General features: G+C 36.5%; 1 protein-coding gene across 1 annotated transcript in view; it reads left to right on the plus strand.

The window, feature by feature from the left end:
• Positions 1 to 443: 443 nt before the first annotated feature.
• The window catches only part of LOC140629504 (aldo-keto reductase family 1 member D1-like), a 343,573-nt gene continuing 324,512 nt past the window's right edge, over positions 444 to 19,504 (plus strand). The window contains exon 1 of the transcript XR_012027342.1: positions 444 to 599. The gene's annotated coding sequence lies outside the window, so the exon portion shown is untranslated. The remainder of the gene's footprint in view (positions 600 to 19,504) is intronic.

Here is a 19,504-nt window from a genome sequence, read left to right on the forward strand (position 1 = left end):
TATTCCTCAGCCATTAGAAATGACAAATACCCACCATTTGCTTCAACATGGATAGAACTGGAGGGTATTATGCTGAATGAAATGAGTCAATCAGACAAGGACAAACATTATATGTTCTCATTCATTTGGGGAATATAAATAATAGTGAAAGGGAATAGAAGGGAAGGGAGAAGAAATGGGTAGGAAATATCAGAAAGGGAGACAGAACATAAAGACTCCTAACTCTGGGAAACGAACTAGGGGAGGTGGAAGGAGAGGAGGGCGGGGGTGGGGGTGACTGGGTGATGGGCACTGAGGGGGGCACTTGACGGGATGAGCACTGGGTGTTATTCTGTATGTTGGCAAATTGAACACCGATAAAAAATAAATTTATTATTAAAACATTATCGTTATTTAGCCAGAAATGGTATCACACTCATTTTTCTCTCTTACCTGTAGAGCAAAGAGGATAGAAGATGTCTGGGAGAATCTGCAATCTCTCTCTAGGAGATCCAGTGTTATAAGGTAGACTCTCGAGTCCTTTCAGCCCTGGGGGATCCTGAAATAAATGGTAATGAAAACTCTGAGCACTGAGATAAAGAATCAAACAAAAGGAGGAGGTAAGCATTACTGTTTCTGACTTCTGAGAAGTTGCCTTGGCCAGATAGTGAGATGGAAAGGGCTGGAAGTCGTAACAGCCTTGGCTATAGATATGATTGCTTGCTAATAGAGAATAGCCACTGAAGTGGGCCACTCTGCCTGAAGCCAAGGAAACATGTCACTTTCTCTCAATTTCTGAGAAAAGGGACTATAAAGACCTAGAGAGAAAACTAGTAAAAATAATACTGAAAATATAATTTAAAAAATCTCTTAACCTCTACCCATCTTGGGAAGATCAGAGATGGTAGGAGCCTCCATGAACAATAGGGGTCGCCCAGGTGCGAGCAGCTACAGCCAAATGTCACACTGGCCCTGCCCTACCATTGCTGTCTTCAGAGATCTTGATCCCTACCCTTCCAGTGCCATAAGGCAGCTTCACAATCATGTTCTGAATCCATACTCAACACTGTTTTGCCACTGAGACTCAGCCTGCCAATATGCTACAGCTCCTTTTAGAAAGTTAGAGGATAGGGACGCCTGGGTGGCTCAGCAGTTGGGCGTCTGCCTTCAGCTCAGCTCGTGATCCTGGGATCCAGGATCAAGTTCCACATCAGGGTCCCTGTGAGGAGCCTGCTTCTCCCTCTGCCTATGTCTCTGCCTCGCTCTCTCTCAGCCTGTGTCTCTCATGAATAGATAAATAAATCTTAAAAAAAAAAAAAAAGAGGATATCTTCTCAGGCAACTGACTTAGAAAATAAAATTTTATTCAATCTCTACCACACAACTTATATGGAAATAAATTTCAGATGGACTAAGGACAAAAGTATAAAATAAGGCAAAGCTATCCAGAAGAAACAGCAATAAAATACTTTTATAATTTTAGTGTGGGCAAGGTCTAGACATAGTATAAAAGGCAGAAAACAAGAAAAGCTAGATTTGGGCAGCCCGGGTGGCTCAGCGGTTTAGCGCCACCTTCAGCCCAGGGCATGATCCTGGGGACCCCGGATCAAGTCCCGCATCGGGTTCCCTGCTTCTCCCTCTGCCTGTGTCTCTGCCTCTCTCTCCTCTCTGTGTATTCTCATGAATAAATAAAAATAAAATCTTTAAAAAGAAAAGAAAAACTAGATTTATTTATACATAGATTGATGTATATATATGTGTGTGTACACACACACATCCACACAGAATATATAATTCAGGTAAATGGAATTAAAGTATTATCCATGCTGTTGTTAACCTGAGTCTTTTTGGTGAAGGTCTTTTTAACTGATTTTCCTGGTACTCCCATCTCATCCCAAGTAAACAGTATTAACAGCCTGGTATGTACCTTTCCACACTTTTCTTTTCTCTTTAAGATTTTATTTATTTATTCATAGAGACACAGAGAGAGAGAGGCAGAGACACAGGCAGAGGGAGAAGCAGGCTCCATGCAGGGAGCCCAACGGGGTGAAGGCAGGGCTAATCTGCTGAGCCACCCGGGCTGCCCTCCCCACTTTTCTTTATGTCTGTATAATCCTATACAAATACACATACAGGGAAGCTCAATCATTGTTGAGCTTGTACACTTCCCTGCATTTTGCTTTTCTTATGTAACAACAGAGCTTGAAAATCCCTAAAGTCCTCCAATATAGATCTAGTGCATTCTTGTTCATGATGACTGAAAAAGGATCATTAAAAGATAAACTGAGACATACTAAACACTTTAAGACTTTATTTAAGCAAACACTGATTGAATTGGGCAGCATCCAATTTAGCAACTACAAAAGAACTCCAAGTGGCAACAGAAAGTGAAAGATTTGCATAGGCAGAATGGAGCAGGAACAAGGAAGTTTACAAAGCAAAAAAGCCCATTAATTATGCAAGCTTACTGTCCTTTGGGAGATGGCAGGGGTCTATCAGACAAATTACCTAACCAGTGCTGGTCAGCTGATTCTTGATTGGTTCCATTTCTGGGAGCCCTAAAACTGTACTTACATTACATCTTGGTTTGGGTGATATGGAGCTTAGCATAAGCAACTCCATTTTGTACCTATTGTCCTGGCTTAAACAGAATAAAGCACTTTTTGTTGGTCCCAATTGACAAGCATTTAACCCATTTCCAAACTTTACTTCTGGAAACATAAATTACATAACAGGGGGATGATACGCCTTTATCTTTTGAATTTTCCTGTAAATGCCCTGTTCCCAGTAAAGGCAAATTAGGCTCAGGTCATCGAATTTGACAGCCTAAGAGCCTCAGGTGCCCAAGAAGTAGACCTTAGGAAGGGAGCTGAAGTGGCATGAAGGACCAGGGAAGGAACATGGGCTATAAGGATATTCTTTGTCATACCACAGCTTTGCCTCTGACCAATGTGAGGTCCTCACCTTAGGATATTGTTCACGCTGTGTCACAAAAGAGGCCATAAATCACTTAAAGGAGAGTGGAAGACAACCTGAAACTAAAGACCTGAACTAGAGAGAACAGGAACTTGTTTCAGGGAGAATTTTGGTCAGTTCTACAACACTGCCACCATGTGGCTGTAGAACATTGCAGCTAGCAAACCTAGAAGTGATGGGTTGGAAGCAGTTATTAAATAGAACCGGTTCTCGCATTCTATCTTAATTTGCACCTCCCACGTCAGGATATAAACATTTCCATTAACCCAAAGAATGTCCTTATACTATTTCCAATCAGTACTTCCCCACCATCATTTTTCCAACTTCCACTAGATTCGCTATTCTTACACATCATATAAATGGAATCCTATAGTTCATACCCTTTTGTGTATGGTTCACAGTATCTATAAGTTTCACCCATGTTGTTGCATGTAGTTAATCTTTAGTTGTTCCCAGTAATGGTGTTTTATAAATTCTCCACAAACACTGAATTAGTGCATACTGGGCCATTGCTTCTGGGAGAAATCACTTATAGGGGAAATACAGCAGTAGATTCCTGTGAGTCTCAGTCTTAACTCACCTCATCGATACATATAAACAAACATACCGATATTTATATATGTATGTCAACTGATTAATACATGTAAACAAGCAAAATCAAAACAAATACTTTGCCTTATGTGTGTTTCTATTTAAAGATGCCTTATTTAATACATATTGTTGATTCATTAGCTTTGAACTCACTGCCAACAGCACTATATGAGCCATGTGCCTGAAAGAAGTTTATCCAACACATGTATTTTCTCTGTAAGGAGCACCAGTCTTGGGTAGCCCTGGTGGCGCAGCGGTTTAGTGCTGCCTGCAGCCCAGGGTGTGATCCTGGAGACCCAGGATCGAGTTCCACATCAGGCTCCCTGCATGAAGGCTGCTTCTCCCTCTGCCTGTCTCTGCCTCTCTCTCTCTGTCTCTCATGAATAAATAAATAAAATATTTAAAAAACAAAAGGAACACCAGTCTTCTTGCACTTAGAAGCACTTAGGAACCTTCAGCACTACACTTGGGCCATTTTGAACAGTGAAATCATCAACAAAAAGCATAAAAATATGACAAACATAGAACTAAATAGACCACAAAAATACTACGTGATTATAGTATGAGGGCTGAGACAGAAAGAGACAGCATGACTTTATTCATCCTCACTGGAAACCTGCATACCAGGCAATTCAAAGTTTTTGCTACTCTGTGCATGTCCATGAATGGTCATGAGCGCCATATTGCTTTTAGGCTTACACATACATTTCAGCAAATAGGGAAATGCTCAAACATAGAATCCATAGATAATAAGGATCGATTGTATCTATTCTTTGTTCCTTTTAGTGCTAAGTAATATTCCATTGTATGTATATAGCACTATTTGTTTATCCATTCACCTATAGATGGAATTTGGAGTTGTTTCCTGTTGAGGGCTACTATGAGGTAAGGCTCTATAAACATTCCCGTACAAGCTATTTTGTGAAAATGCACACATTTCTCTTGGAGGAGTGAAATTACTGTACATGTTCAGCTTGATTAGAAACTCTTAAACAGTTTTCCAAGGTAATTTACCATTTTATACTCTCATCAGCAATATGAGAGTTTCAGGCATTCCACGTCTTCACACCTGCCACTGATAGTCTTCTGAATTGTATTTGTTCTGGTGGGTGTGCACTGGTGGTTTTCATTTGTATTTCCCAATGATTAGTGATGTCACACACCTTTTTATACATTTACGGACCATCTGGATATTTCTTTATGAAGTTCCTTTTCAAGTTTTTGTCCATTTTTAATTGGGATGTTTATCTTTCTTATTACTGATATATGGGAATCCTTATATTCTGCATATAAATCCTTTGTCAAATACATGAATTGTATTGTAACAAGTAATGTTTCTATTTTCTCCTACTGTGCGGTTTCCCTTTTCATGTACTTAATGGTGACTTGTGATGAGTAGAAATTTTACGTTTCAATTAAGTCCATTCTGTAAATGTTTTATTTAGGGTTAGTGCTTTTTGTGTCCTATTATTCCTAAAAGCTTTATAATTCTACCTTCTACCTATAGGTCTATAATCCATCTCAAAATAAATTTTTCTGCATGATGTGAGGCAAAGATCAAGGTTGTCTTTGTCCATACAGTCATCCAATTGCTCTAATACTGAAAACCCTCCTTCTTGAGAAGAAACTTGCATCATTAATTTGAGATCTTTCTTCTTTTCAATAAATGTCTTAGAGTTATACATTCTCCTATTAATACTGCTTTAACCGCATCCTATATATTTTGATATGTTTTGTGTTCACTGTTTAGTTCAAATACCATCTAAGATCCATTGTAAATTTTCCTTTTACCTACAGGTTACTCTTCATTTCCAAATACGTTGGAAATTTCTGGGTTATCTTTTAGTTGTTGATTTTTAGTTTAATTCCATTGCAATCAGAGAACTTATTGTGTAGTATTTCAATCTTTTGAGATTTTTTGAGACATGGCTTATTTTGGTGAATGTTCCATGTACACACGAAAAGCCTGTGTTCTGCAATAGTTGGATGTTGTATTCTATAAATGTCAGCTAGAATTTATAATCAAATATTCAATGCCCTTCATGATTTGTATCTACTTGGTTTCCTCCTCTTTCATCATATGTGTCTCTCTATGTGTCTTCTCTTCTCTATGAACACCGGTCATAATGGATTAAGGATCCACTCTACATAGTATGACCTCATCTCCACTTAATGAATGGCATCTTGGTGAATGTTCCATGTGTATTTGAGAAGCATGTATGTTCTTTTTTGTTGTATCATTAATTAGGTCAAGTTGGTTGATCGATAGTGTTGTTCAAGTCTGCCATTATCCTTGGCAATTTTCTAAGTGTGCTGTCGATTACTGAATGAAGAGTTTTGAGACCAAGACTGTAACTGTGGATTTGTCAGTTTATCTTTGCTGACTATCAGTTTTTTGCCTTATGTATTTTGAAGCTCTCTTAGTAGATGCACAAATGTTTAGGGTTGTTATGTCCTCCTTTCATTATCATTGTGCTTAGAGTCTGTTAAACTTCTTGGATATATAGATTCCCAGTTTTATTTAAATTTAGAACAGGTTGGCCATTATTTCTTCAACTATTTATCATTTCATTTCTCTCCCCTCCATCAACAAATCCAGTTACCCATATATTAGGGTGACTGATGTCCCACAGCTCACCAGTCTTATTTTTATTTTTAAAATTCCTTTTATTTTTTGTTTCACATTCAACAGTTTCTTCCTCTATGGCTTTGAATTTACTGACTTTTTCTTCTGAAATGTCTAATCTATTATTAACTTCATCCAGTGAATTCTTCATCTCAGACATCTACAAACCTGATTTGAGTCTTTTGTATATCTCCCAAGCCTCTATTTAATCTTAATGTAACATTGAGAAAAATTAAGTTTTAAAATTATTTAAAAGTCAAGGCATTGGGTAAATTAATTAATTTAGATTATTGCCATTATCTCATTGATCTAGAGATTTTGTTTAGCTTATATAATAAAATTTAATACTTTTCTAGAAAATACATCTTTTTCCATTCTCTTTTTTCTCCTCCCTCACTAACATCACCATCTCTTGCCTTTCAGGTATCCTTATTAACAACCTGTGTGTAAATTTCTTTATTCAGATTCACACTTGCTTATCCAAACACAATCACATGCACACATACACACATACCCCACACACACATGCTCATATTTGTAAAAATGTATATACGGGGTATTTTTTTTTTCTGAAAAGATGGGATTATATTATACAACTTCTCCCTTATCCTTGCTTAACAATGAGAGGGGCACCTGGAAGAGTCTGCCTTTGGCTGGGGTCATAATCCGGGAGTCCTAGGATGGAGCCCTGCGTTGGGCTCCCTGCTCAATAGGGAGTCTGCTTCTCCATCTCCCTCTCCCCCTGCTTGTGCTCTCTCTATATATAAAATAAAAAAATAAACAAAACAAAGCATGTATTAGTACACACCAAGTTTGATTATTTCATTAAGATGGTAGGTAGTTCCTAGGGGTGCCTGGGTGGCTCAGTCAGTTAAGCATCTGACTCTTGATTTTGGCACAGGTCATGATCTCAGGGTCTTGAGATCAAGCCCCACATCGGGCCCTGTGCTCAGTGCAGAGTCTACTTGTCTCTCCCTCCCCCTCTGCCCTTCACACACTTGTGCTCTCTCTCCTATGTCTCTAAAATAAATAAATAAAATCTTTTTTTTTTTTTAATGGTAGTTCCTAGGTCACATTGATATAAACTTCTCCCTGGGTTGATATTTTGGCACAGTGCAAATTATCTTGTTGCCCAATATATTTTGAAGTAGAGGTTTCACAAGCACTGTGATATTCACCCAAATTGATTATTTAATGGGAGTTTCTAAATGGTTCTATTGTAATTCTTATATGAATCACCTGCATCCTCCATCAAGAAGAGTCATCTCTCATCAAGTGGACATAAACTGTCGTTCCTTGCCAAAGGCAGAATGAGAATTTAATTATCTTTCTTTAACTACTAATTTCTGTTGTATCTTATATAATAATTGTCTGCAATGGTCATCTGTAAATCTTTTCTGCTCTTTTTTTCTTTTTTCTTTCTTTTTTTTTCTTTTTTGATAGTTTTTATTTTTTTATATAAATTTATTTTTATTGGTGTTCAACTTGTCAACACATAGAATACACCCAGTGCTCATCCCATCAAGTGCCCCTCTCAGTGCCCATCACCCAGTCACCCCCCCTACTCTTTTCTAATAACTTTGTAACTTTGGACTTGTAAAGTTGTATTTCTTCAAAGTTTTTATAATCACTAATCTTTTTGATAATCAAATTGCCCCAAATTTTACCAGTGGCAGCTTGAGCAAGTTGACTTCTGTGTCTTTTTTTTTTTTTAAGATTTTATTTATTTATTCATGAGAGACCGAGAGAGAGAGAGAGAGAGAGGCAGAGACACAGGCAGAGGGAGAAGCAGGCTCCATGCAGGGAGCCCGACATGGGACTCGATCCTGGGTCTCCAGGATCATGCCCTGGACTGAAGGCGGTGCTAAACCCCTGGGCCACCTGGGCTGCCCCCCTCTGTGTCTTTGATATCACCCCAATAGTCTTTGATGCTTGCTTCTCTTTGGTACATCCAGAAATGATGAGCCCACCTTATCCTTTCCCAGCCCTGGTCCATATTCAACCATTTCTCCGAAGAGCCCTAATTCCCTAGAGTGGAGAAAAGTATGTAAATACATAAATCTGAGCTCCAGCAAGTTTCACTGCTGGAATGTCTTGCTTTTAAATTCTTTCAGTATGCAGAATATATGTATATATTTTAACTTGAATTTATATTGGTAATATCCAACTCAGATTTAACATGATTTGGCATGATTTTGTATTTATAGTTCTTCAACACTAAAAATCTTGGTTCCTAATAACTTTAAGATATTCACTGACTTGCTTTATCTTAAAAAAACATAAAATACTTTCAAAATTACAATACCAGTATCACTCCCAAAAATAAAACTATTAACAGAGGGAAAAGGTTCATTTGCAGTTCCCAAATTCATTCTTTTTTAAAAATCCTTAATCTATATCTCACTAAAGATGAACAGAGTTCTGTGTTCAAAGCTCACTTGGAATAATTCTTTTTTTCTCTGAGATCATGTTATCAAGTGGACATATGTTCAAGTTCATTTGTTTCCTTTTTTTCTATTTTTAAGGCTTCCTTTTTTCCTTTTATGATCTAATTTTTTTCAAACATGAAAAATACGTACTTTCAAGGTGGCAATTATGTAAAACATATATACTCATGGATTTGCTTTTATTCCAAAACCTTTCACCAGGATTCCAAACTACCACCATCTCCACTAGAGGGAACTATTTTTATTCATTTCTGGTTTGTCATTCCAGTGTTTCTCTTTCAAAAATTTTTCCTCAGCTTGCATCTTACAACCCATGAAATGTAGAATATCTGTGCCAAGCAATACACATTTTAGTTCTGATGACTTTTGAACTTCATAGAAAAGATATCTTACTATTTGTTTTTTTTTTTTTTAAGATTTTATTTATTTATGAGAGAGAGAGAGAAGCAGAGACAGGCAGAAGGAGAAGCAGGCTCCACACAGGGAGCCTGATGTGGGACTTGATCCCAGGTCTCCAGGATCATGCCATGGGCCAAAGGCAGGCCCTAAACCACTGAGCCACACAGGGATCCCTATTTGTTGTTTTCTAGGACTGTTTTGGTCAGTCAATATTCTATTATGAGATTTGTGCAAGTTGTTTTGTGTAGCTGTTATTCACTCATTTTCATTTAGGTGTACTGTTCCATTGTATAAATACACTACAAATCATTTATCCTTCTGTCAATGGCATTTGGTTGTTTCTGGATTTTTTTTCTAATATGTATATACTCTCACAAATATTCTATATCAGACAAAGTGGACTTGAGAGCAAAGAAAGCATTTTATAATAGTAGAGGAGTCAATTCTCTAAGAAAACTTAATTCCTGATATGTGTGTACCTAACAACAGTTAGACTAAAGTTTTTAACCAAAAAAGCCACAAAATACATGTTGTAAAAGCTGATAGAGCTGCAAGGAGAAATAGATAAATCCACTATTATATTTGGAGACTTCAACATCCCTTTATCAGAAGTGAACAGATGGAGAAGATAGAAAATCAGTAAGGATATAATTAATCTGAACAGCACCGTCAAACACCTGGATCTAATTAATGTCTATAGACTATGTCATCTAAAAATAGAAGAGTACACATACTTTACAAGCTCACATGGAATATTCACCCAGAGAAATCACATTCTAGGGGCACCTGGGTGCCTCAGTTGGTTAAGCATCTGCCTTCAGCTCAGGTCAGGATTCTAGGGTCCTGGGATTGAGTTCTGTGTTGGGCTCCCTGCCCAGTAGTGAATTTACTTCTCTCTCCCCCTCTGCCCCTCCCTCTGCTCATACTCTCTCTCTCTCTTTTGTGCACTCACACTCTCTCTCTCAAATAAATAACTAAAATCTAAAAAAAAAAAAAAATCACATTCTGGGCCATAAAACATACCTTAACAATCTTAAATGAATAGAAATTACACAAAGTATGCTCTCTGACCACAATGGAATTAAACTAGAAACTAATAACAGAAAGATAACTGGAAAACCTCTCAAGTGCTTGGAGATTAAACAATACATTTCTAAATAACACATAAATCAAAGAAATCTTAAGAGAAATTTTTAGATACTTCAAAATAAATGAAAAGGAAAATACAGCTTATTGAAACTTGTGAGATGTAGCAACAGCAGTGTTTCAAGGGAAATTTATAGCATTGAACACAAATGTTAGAAAAGAAGAATGACCTAAAATCAATAATCTAAGCTTCCACTTTAGGAAACTAGAGAATAAGGAACAAATTAGATTTGGGGCACCTGGGTGGCCCAGTTGGTGGAGGATGCAGCTCTTGATCTTGGGGTCATGAGTTTGAGGCTCATGTTGGGGAGTGGAGATTATATTAACTAATAATAATAATAATAGAATAAATAAATTTTAAGGAGAACAAATTAAATTCAAAATCAATAGAATAAAAGAAATAATAAAAATTACAGCAGAAATCAATGAAATTGAAGACAAGAAATCAGTAGAGAAAAACAATGAAACCAAATGCTGATTCTTTAAAATAAAGTCGTTCACGACTTTAGAGTGATAAACCTCTAGCCTGCTTTACTCAGACAAAAAAGAGAGAAGACACAAATTGCCAATCTCAGAAGAGGGACCATCACTGCTGATGCCATTGGAGTAAGTACACTAGACCTAGATGATTTCAGTTGTGAATTCTACCAAACATTTATTGAAGAAATTGTACCAATTCTCTACAATCTCTTACAGAAAATAGAAGCAGAACAAATACTTCCTAATATATTCTATGAGGTCAGCATTACCGTAATACCAAAACCAAAGCCATTACAAGAAAGAAAAAATACAAGGATGCCTGGGGGGGCCCAGTGGTTGGGTGCCTGCCTTTGGCTCAGGGTGTGATCCCAGTTTGGGGATCAAGTCCCATATTGGGCTTCCTGTGAGGAGACTGCTTCTCCCTCTGCCTGTGTCTTTGCCTTTCTTTCTCTCTCTCTCTCTGTGTGTGTGTGTGTGTGTCACTCATGAATAAATTTTTTAAAAAAAGAATGCAGCCATCATAAGAGATGCCAAAATCACTTTCTGTTTTCTTAAGACATCACTAAAAGTCTTCAGAGGCCAAAGTTCAATCTGCATCCTTTTGACTGCAGCTGGATTAATTTCTTTAAATTGGAGCACCTGGGTAGCTCAATGGTTAAGCATCTGCCTTCGACCCAGGTCATGATCCTGAGGTCCTGGGATGGAGTTTTGCTTCTCCCTCTGCCTATGTCTCTGCTTCTCTCTGTGTGTCTCACATGAATAAATAAATAAAACCTTTAATAATAATAATAAAAAATAATAATTTCTCTAAATTGACTCTTCATAAAAATCAAGAACAGCAAAGAGATTTGCACTCTCACCCAAACATTTCTACTACATTTTCTCTTCAAAAAAGGAATTTACTCAGGGAGGAGTGACTTCTATTCCAAGAGGGTATGCGGCCAAAATCAAATAAGCATATGCCTACTACCTGATTCTAGAACAGGATTCCCTTCACCACCACAGTCCCCCACCTCATACACCATAAGCATAACCTTACACATCCTTTGAATCGTTATCACTTACCCAAATAAAAAAGAAAGCCATAATTTGCAATTGGTAATGCATCTGACCTCATGCCCATTAAACAGGTGAGCAAGCTTTGAAAACTGACATGTAGGAGATAAGCTGCCTGTTCATCCGTTCTTGTGATACATGGAGCCAGTTGTTCCCTAATATCCAATTTTGCCTTCTTTAAAAATATACTTAATTTTAACTGAGAAAAAAAAAAACTCTATTTTAACTGAAGTAAATATATTTCCCAATCACCAATGCAGCTAGGTATGGCTATGTACCCAAGCTGTAAAGTGAACTACAAGCATAAATGTAGGTGCCTTCCAGCACTGTCCTTAGAAATCAGGGTGGGATCACACTCTTCATTTCACCACTCTTTCCTATTAGCTGACATGTAGTCATGACCACCAGAGCTTCTGCAGATGTCTTGTACAAGAGATAAAAGCCAGCAGATGAAGAGGGCAAATTAACAATATAGAAGGAAACTGAGTTTGTGAAATCTTGGAGCTAATCTACTGTTTTGTTTTCGGCACTTACAGTGAACCTAATCCAACGTCCTTTCACAAAACAAACATGACAGGAAGAGAACAGGCCCTTTTTGTAGCACGAGAGAAATTACTGTGTGGCTCCAGATTGCTGGAATGCTGGAAAAAGCTTGCTGAAAAGTAGGTTCAAGTGGATCCGAGGAGGCACACATCACAATGCAACATGGAGACTATAAAATCAGTAGCTATGAGATGTGATCTACACACAGAAAAAATGACAAACTCCAATTAGATCTGGAACTTACTTAAGAAACTCAGAATTTCCAATTTATAATGTAAGCCACAATTTATTTTCTTTATTTTACTAGAACCTAAAACCATGAAAATGGAAAGATTCTAAAGCTGAGTTCTGAGGGGACAAGTGACATGGTGAAGCTTAGCTCTATTAGACATGAAAGATACCAAATGAAGTGGAGAAGCTCAAAGCTAAATTTCAGGAACAATGAGGGCAGACTCTAGCATTGTAGAAAACATTTTTGCCTGAGAAGAAGATGGAAGAAGGATAGTGACAACTCAGGAGAAAATGACAAAAGTACCTAACATTTACTAAATCCTTCCTGAGACAAACAATGTTAACAGCTAATGGATTGCAAACTTGCCCATCATTTACTCCTACCCTTATCAAAAGCCTTCATTTATGCTCCCTGTGTGAAATCTCCCCTTGGGAATATACTTTCGAATTTGTGAGTGCAGTTGATGAGACAATGGGACAAATACAAGTTGTCTGTACACATTCTCTTTACAGCCAGATTTTCTACATGCACTTAATAAGGCAAGACCTACCTAGGGCTGAACTTTTGTCTGTTTTTTTTTTTTAATTATCTTCAATTGGGATCATCCTGGATCATAAGAGGTAATAGATTATTATTGAATTAGTTTAAATTATCTGCCCAGTTTTTATTATCTTTTTAAAGACTAGATTGGAGCTAATTCTGAATTACAAAGTCCAAGATAACACATATTCTATAAATATACAATCCAAAAGCACTTTACTGCTATGAAAAATAATTTGTGGCTCCTCAAAAAAGGTAAACTTAGAGTTACCTTATAACTCAGCAAGCTAATTCTTGGATATATATCCAAAATAATTGAAAAAAAGTGTGTCAAACAAAAACTTGTACATGTATGCTTCATCATAAGTCCTATACTGTGAAATACATTTCGTGTGAAAGCACAGATATGTCTGTAATTCTCATTTTCCTAGTATATTCTTTAATTTCTCCTCTAAGCACACCCTGGTAAATTATAAAGTGGCTAAATCTTATAGTCTTTGCATAAATCTATATCCATTTCCATATCCATATTTGTGTTCATGTTTATATCTCTATTCTATCACCTTTGGAGTGATAGAATTACAAAATTTTGAAAATCATACAGAATTGTATTATTTGCATGTATAAAGCTTACAGTAGTTCAAAGCAAAAGAAACATATGAAAGGTAAAGAAGAGCATTACATAATCATACAGTGGTCAATTGCCAAGAAAAAAATAATTCTTAACATGTATGTGCCTAAGAGCATTAAGCCATATGAAACAATAATAATTTTCCCAAATTATTGTCAGACCCCAAACCATAGAACCAGGAAGATCAGAAAACATCAAGTAAGATAGAGACCATAAACATAAAATGAAAGTTAAAGAAAAAAAATCTTGAATCAGGACAGAGGAACAAAGGTAGAAAAACACTACTGGTAGAGGAGCAAAGAATTATATCTGACTTTTGCTTAGAAACAATGCAAGCAAGAAAGTAATGGAATGAAATATTTAGTATTGGTGCGGGGGAAACTGGCATAAAAACAGACACAGAGAACCTAGAATTCTGTACCCTGTGAAATTATCCTTCAAGAATGAAAAAGAAATAATTTTATAGGTAAACAAAATTGAAGGAATTTATTGCTAGTAGACCTGACTTGCAAGAAATGCCTAAAGAAGTTCTTCAGAGAGAAGGAAAATTACATAGGCCAGAAACAGAGCTACACAAGCCAGGTAAAAGTACCAGAGAATATGCAAGTAAAGGTAAAATCAACATTTGTGTATTTCTTATTCTTAATTGTTCTAACAAATTGTTTCTTCAAAATAATATAGCAACAATGTATTTATGTATGTACTTATATATACACATAAATGTTTATGCATGTTTATGTATAAGTAAAATGCACATCAGAAATGGTAAAAGGAGTGGATAGAAGGAATTAGAAATATTTTGTTATTATATGGTATTTTCACTACCCATGAATTGTTACAGTGTTATATGAAGTGAAATTTGCATAATTTATATAATAAGCATTATATAAGTATATTGCAAACTCTAGAACAACCTCTTTAAAAGGTTTCTAAAAACTGACATGATGAGAAGGAAGAAAAAACAAATCATATAAAATATTCAATTAAAATTACAAAATGCAGGAAAAAAGAGTGAAAGACAAATAGAAACAACAAACTAGGGAAAAAATAGTGGTAACCAAAATGTTAGGTATAATGACATAATGATACAGTGATCAATTTTCACTATATCAATAACATATAACAAATCAATAAACTATATCAATAATTATTTAAATGTCAATGACTTAAATATGCCAATTAAAAAATGGGGATTGTCTCCTAAAATTTGTTGGGAACCACAAAAGAGCCTGAATAGCCAAAGCAAACTTGAAGGAAAAAAAAAAAAAAGCAGAGCAGGAGGCATCACAATTCCAGACTTCAAGTTATATCACAAAGCTGTTGTGATCAAGATAGTATGATACTGACACAAAAATATATAGATCCATGGAACAGAATAGAAAATCTAGAAGTGGACCACAACTATATGGTCAACTAATATCATAAAAGTAGGAAAGAGTATCCAATGGGAAACAGTCTCTTCAACAAGTGGTGTTGGAAAAAAAAAGAAACAAAAAAAACAAGTGGTGTTGGGAAAACCGGACAGCCACATGCAAAAGAATGAAACTGAACCACTTTATTACACCATACACAAAAATAAATTAAAAATGGATAAATGACTTAAACGTGAGACAGGGAACCATCAAAATCCTAGAGGAGAACATAGGCAGTAACCTCTTTGACATTGGCTCTAGCAATGTCTGACTAGACACATCTCCTGAGGCAAGGCAAACGAAAGCAAAAATAAACCATTGGGACTTCATCAAAATAAAAAGCTTCTGTATGGTAAAGGAAATCATCAACAAAGTAAAAGGCAGCCTATGGGATGGAAGAAGGTATTTGCAAATGACATATCTGATAAAGGGTTAGTTTCCAAAATCTAATAAAGAACTTGTCAGACTCAACACCTCAAAAATAAACAATCTAGTTAAATGGGCAGAAGACATGAATAGACATTTTTCCAAAGACATAAGGATGTCCAACAGACACTTAAGTGCTCAGCATCACTCATTATCAGGGAAATGCAAATCTAAGGACAATGAGATATCATGACACATCAGTGAGAATGGCTAAAATTAACAACTCAGGAAACAACAGGTGTTGGCAAGGATGTAGAGAAATGGCTACCCTCTTACGTTGTTAGTGGGAATGCAAACTGGTGCAGCCACTCTGGAAAACAGTATGGAGTTTCCTCAAAAAGTTAAAAATAGAACTACCCTACAACCCAGCAATTGCATGACTAGGTATTTATCCAAGGGGTACAAAAATACAGATTCAAAGGGCACATGCACCTTAATCTTAGATAATAGCAGTATTATCTACAATAGCCAAATTATGGAAACAGCCCAAATGTCCATTAACTGATGAATGAATAAAGAAGATGTGAGATTATAGATATAGATATAGATATACTCCATTATATGTAAAATGGAATATTACTCAGATTTAAAAAAAAGAAATCTTGCCATTTGCAGTGACGTGCATGTAGCTAGAGTGTATTATGCTAAGTGAAAATATCAGTCAGAAAAATACAAACACCATATGATTTCACTCATATGTAGAATTTAAGCAACAAATAAACGATCATAGGGGGAAAAAAGAGAGGCAAACCGAGAAACAGATTAACTGTAGGGAACAAACTGATGGTTACTGGAGAGGAGTGGGGGTGGGTTAAATAGGTTTTGAGGATTAAGGAATACAACTGTGATGAGCACAGGATGTTGATTGGAAGTTTTGAATAACTAAAATGTACACTTGAAACTGAACATAGAAATTGTCAGAGTGGATGAAAAACAAGACCCCAGGATGCCTGGGTGGCTCAGTGGTTAGGCGTCTGCCTTGGATTCAGGGCATGATCCTGGAGTTCTGGGATTGAGTCCCACATGAGGCTTCTCACAAGAGAGCCTGCTTCTCCCTCTGCCCATGTCTGTCATGAATAAAAACAAAAACACACATACACACACAAAAAAACCTCAAGACCTTACTAATGTGTTGTCTGCAAGAAATTTACTTTAAACATAAAAACATATAAATTAGGGGCACTGCTATGGCTCAGTTGGTTAAGCCTACAACTCTCAATTGCAACTCAGGTCTTGATCTCAGGGTTGCAAGTTCAAGCCCCACATTGGGTTCCACGCAGGGCATGGAGCCTATATACATGTAGTATATGTACCATGCTATAACTAATCAAAGAAAACAGAAATAGCAAAATTAATTCCAGACAAATTAGACTTCATAGCAAGTGTTATCAGGAATAAAGAGAGGCATTACATAGTGATAAGGGGGCCAATTCTCCAAGCAGACATGGCAATCTTTAACATGTATGTGTCTAAGAACAGTGTCAAAATACTTGAGAAAGACTGATAGAACAGCATGGATAAATATTTGAATCCACCGTTATCATTGATTATTTTAACACTAGTCTATCAGAAGTAGAAGCAGAAAATCACTAAGGACATGGCTGACCTCAACAATACCATCAGCCAAATATAATTGGCATCTATAGACTACTTTCTCCTACCAGAGCAGAATACACATTCTTCTCAAGCTCACACAGAACATTCACCAAGATAGACCACATTCTTGATCATAAAACACACCTTAACAAATTTAAAAGAAATCATATGATATCTGCTTTGAGACTATAATGAAATTAAACTAGAAATCAATAATAGATAACTGAAAAATCCCAAAATATGTGGAGATTAAAAAACACACTTCTAATTATCAAAGAAATCTCAAGAGAAATTATATATATATATATATAACTAAGTGAAAATGTAACACAATTTGTCAAAACCTGTGGGATACAGCAAAAGCAGATCTTATTTGAAAATTTTATGGTACTAAATGCATATATTAGACAATAAGGAAGATCTAAAAATCAATAATACAAGTGTCCATCTTAGTAAACTAGACAAAGAAAAGCAAATTAAATATCAAGTAAGCATTGGAAAAGGAAGGAGATAGATATAGATCTTTTGATATGTAGATGATAGATCTATAGATATATCACATATCAAGATCTAGATAGATGATAAATAAATAGATAACTGGATAGATAACAGGTAGATGGTACATACATACATGATAGAGTTCTAGAAAGATATAGATCTATCTCTAGATACAGATGTAAATATATCATATAAATATGTCACATATATATAGTGATAAATAAATGATAGATAGATGATACATGCATACACCTATGATAGAAATGAAGGGCCCTTGGGGGTCCATCTGTCATGAGCACGCTATGAAGGCGAGTAGTGTCTTTCTACAATGTCAGCTTTATTCAAGCATAAAGCAAAGTTAAGTCACAATTATAAAGCAGGTTCAGGATTCCAACCTCAATGACAATTCACCATGTGATTAAACTTGGCTTCTTACACACAAAAGCAGGACAGAAGACAAGCCACACAACAAGATAACAGAAGGGTGCAGGAAGTTAATGAACCAAACACAAAGTCAGTCTGTGGGCACCCAGTTGAGATAAGGCCTTAATCTGATCTGGGCCAGCTCTTGGCATTTACTGCTTCCAACGTTCATGCAACAAAGGATCTCAGTTCTGTTTGGAGATCAACTGGTCAGAGCCTTCAGTGGCAGTTGCCTTTTTGAAGTGGTCAGACATAGAGGGGTCAGGTCTAAAGACTCTGATACTTTGCTGCCAAAATCCTTCCCTTTTTAAAGGTATTTAATGAGTTTTGGGTCTCTGCAGACCTCCTCTGGTTCTGCTTGTTATCAGTTCTGGGGTGTCAGCTGATGCTGGTCCTGGTGATATCTCCTAGGTGCAATACCTTAACTGCTTGCATCATTGCTTGACACAGGCCCTTGCTTGACAAAGGCTCCTGCTTGACATGAGAGAGTCCATTTTGCTCTCTACATTCAGATTTGTTGGGGAACTGGGAATAGAAGTTAGGATGACAGAGTTAAGAGAAGACACAATCAATGGGACAAGTGGAGCCAGTCATCATACTCTTGAACCATAGTCCATGTAATGCTGAGATACCATGTTGGAGTGAGGGAGCTCCCTGTCCCTTGATATGAGGGTAAACCCATCAGGCTCCTACTAGAGTTGGAGGCTGGACTGGCACTGACCCTCCTGTGCCCCCATTACCCTAATTGTGATCTGTCATTCTCAATAAATCATTTAATTCCACTCTTACTAGGTAGGTTCACCCAAAATGTTTGTATTCATTCTCTTCATTTTAATACATATAGAATTTCCACTCACAGAATGCTAATCTAGAAAGAGGCTTTTTTCAGTACAGTAGCTATTAGCCATGTGTAACTAGTGCTTCTGAGGACCTGGTATTTTATTTTCTTTTAATTACTTTAAACTTAAAAAGTAATAATTTCCTCAGTAATTGAGAAAAATTTTAGTCTGTTCGAAGCATCTTAGGTATGTGAATCTCCTTTTCAACTATAAAGTTATTTATTTATTTATTTATTTATTTATAAAGATTTATTTATTTATTTGGGAGAGAAAGAGCAGGCATGTGAGTGGCGGAAGTGCAGAGGGGAGGGAGAGAGAGAGAATCTCGAGCAGACTCCCTGCTGAGTGCAGAGCCCAAAGCGGGGCTTGAACTCATGATCCTGAGATCACAACCTGAGCCAAAATCAAGAATTGGACACTTAACCAACTGAGCCACCCAGGTGCCCCTCAACTATAAATTTTATAAGATCAAAATACAGATTAAGGATTTCCCCTGAAAACTAAATGTTCCTGTGAAAACTGGAATGTTCTCTAAGTGTAAAGTATTCAATTTTGAAGACTTAGCACAAAAAGAAAGAAAATGGAAACTATTTCGTTAACATTTTCCATTCGATTATATATTGAAATTGTATTTTGGATATATAGGGTTAAATAAAATATATTAT

Source organism: Canis lupus, assembly GCF_048164855.1.
Source record: "Canis lupus baileyi chromosome 15 unlocalized genomic scaffold, mCanLup2.hap1 SUPER_15_unloc_2, whole genome shotgun sequence".
NCBI classification, from domain to species: Eukaryota; Metazoa; Chordata; class Mammalia; order Carnivora; family Canidae; genus Canis; species Canis lupus.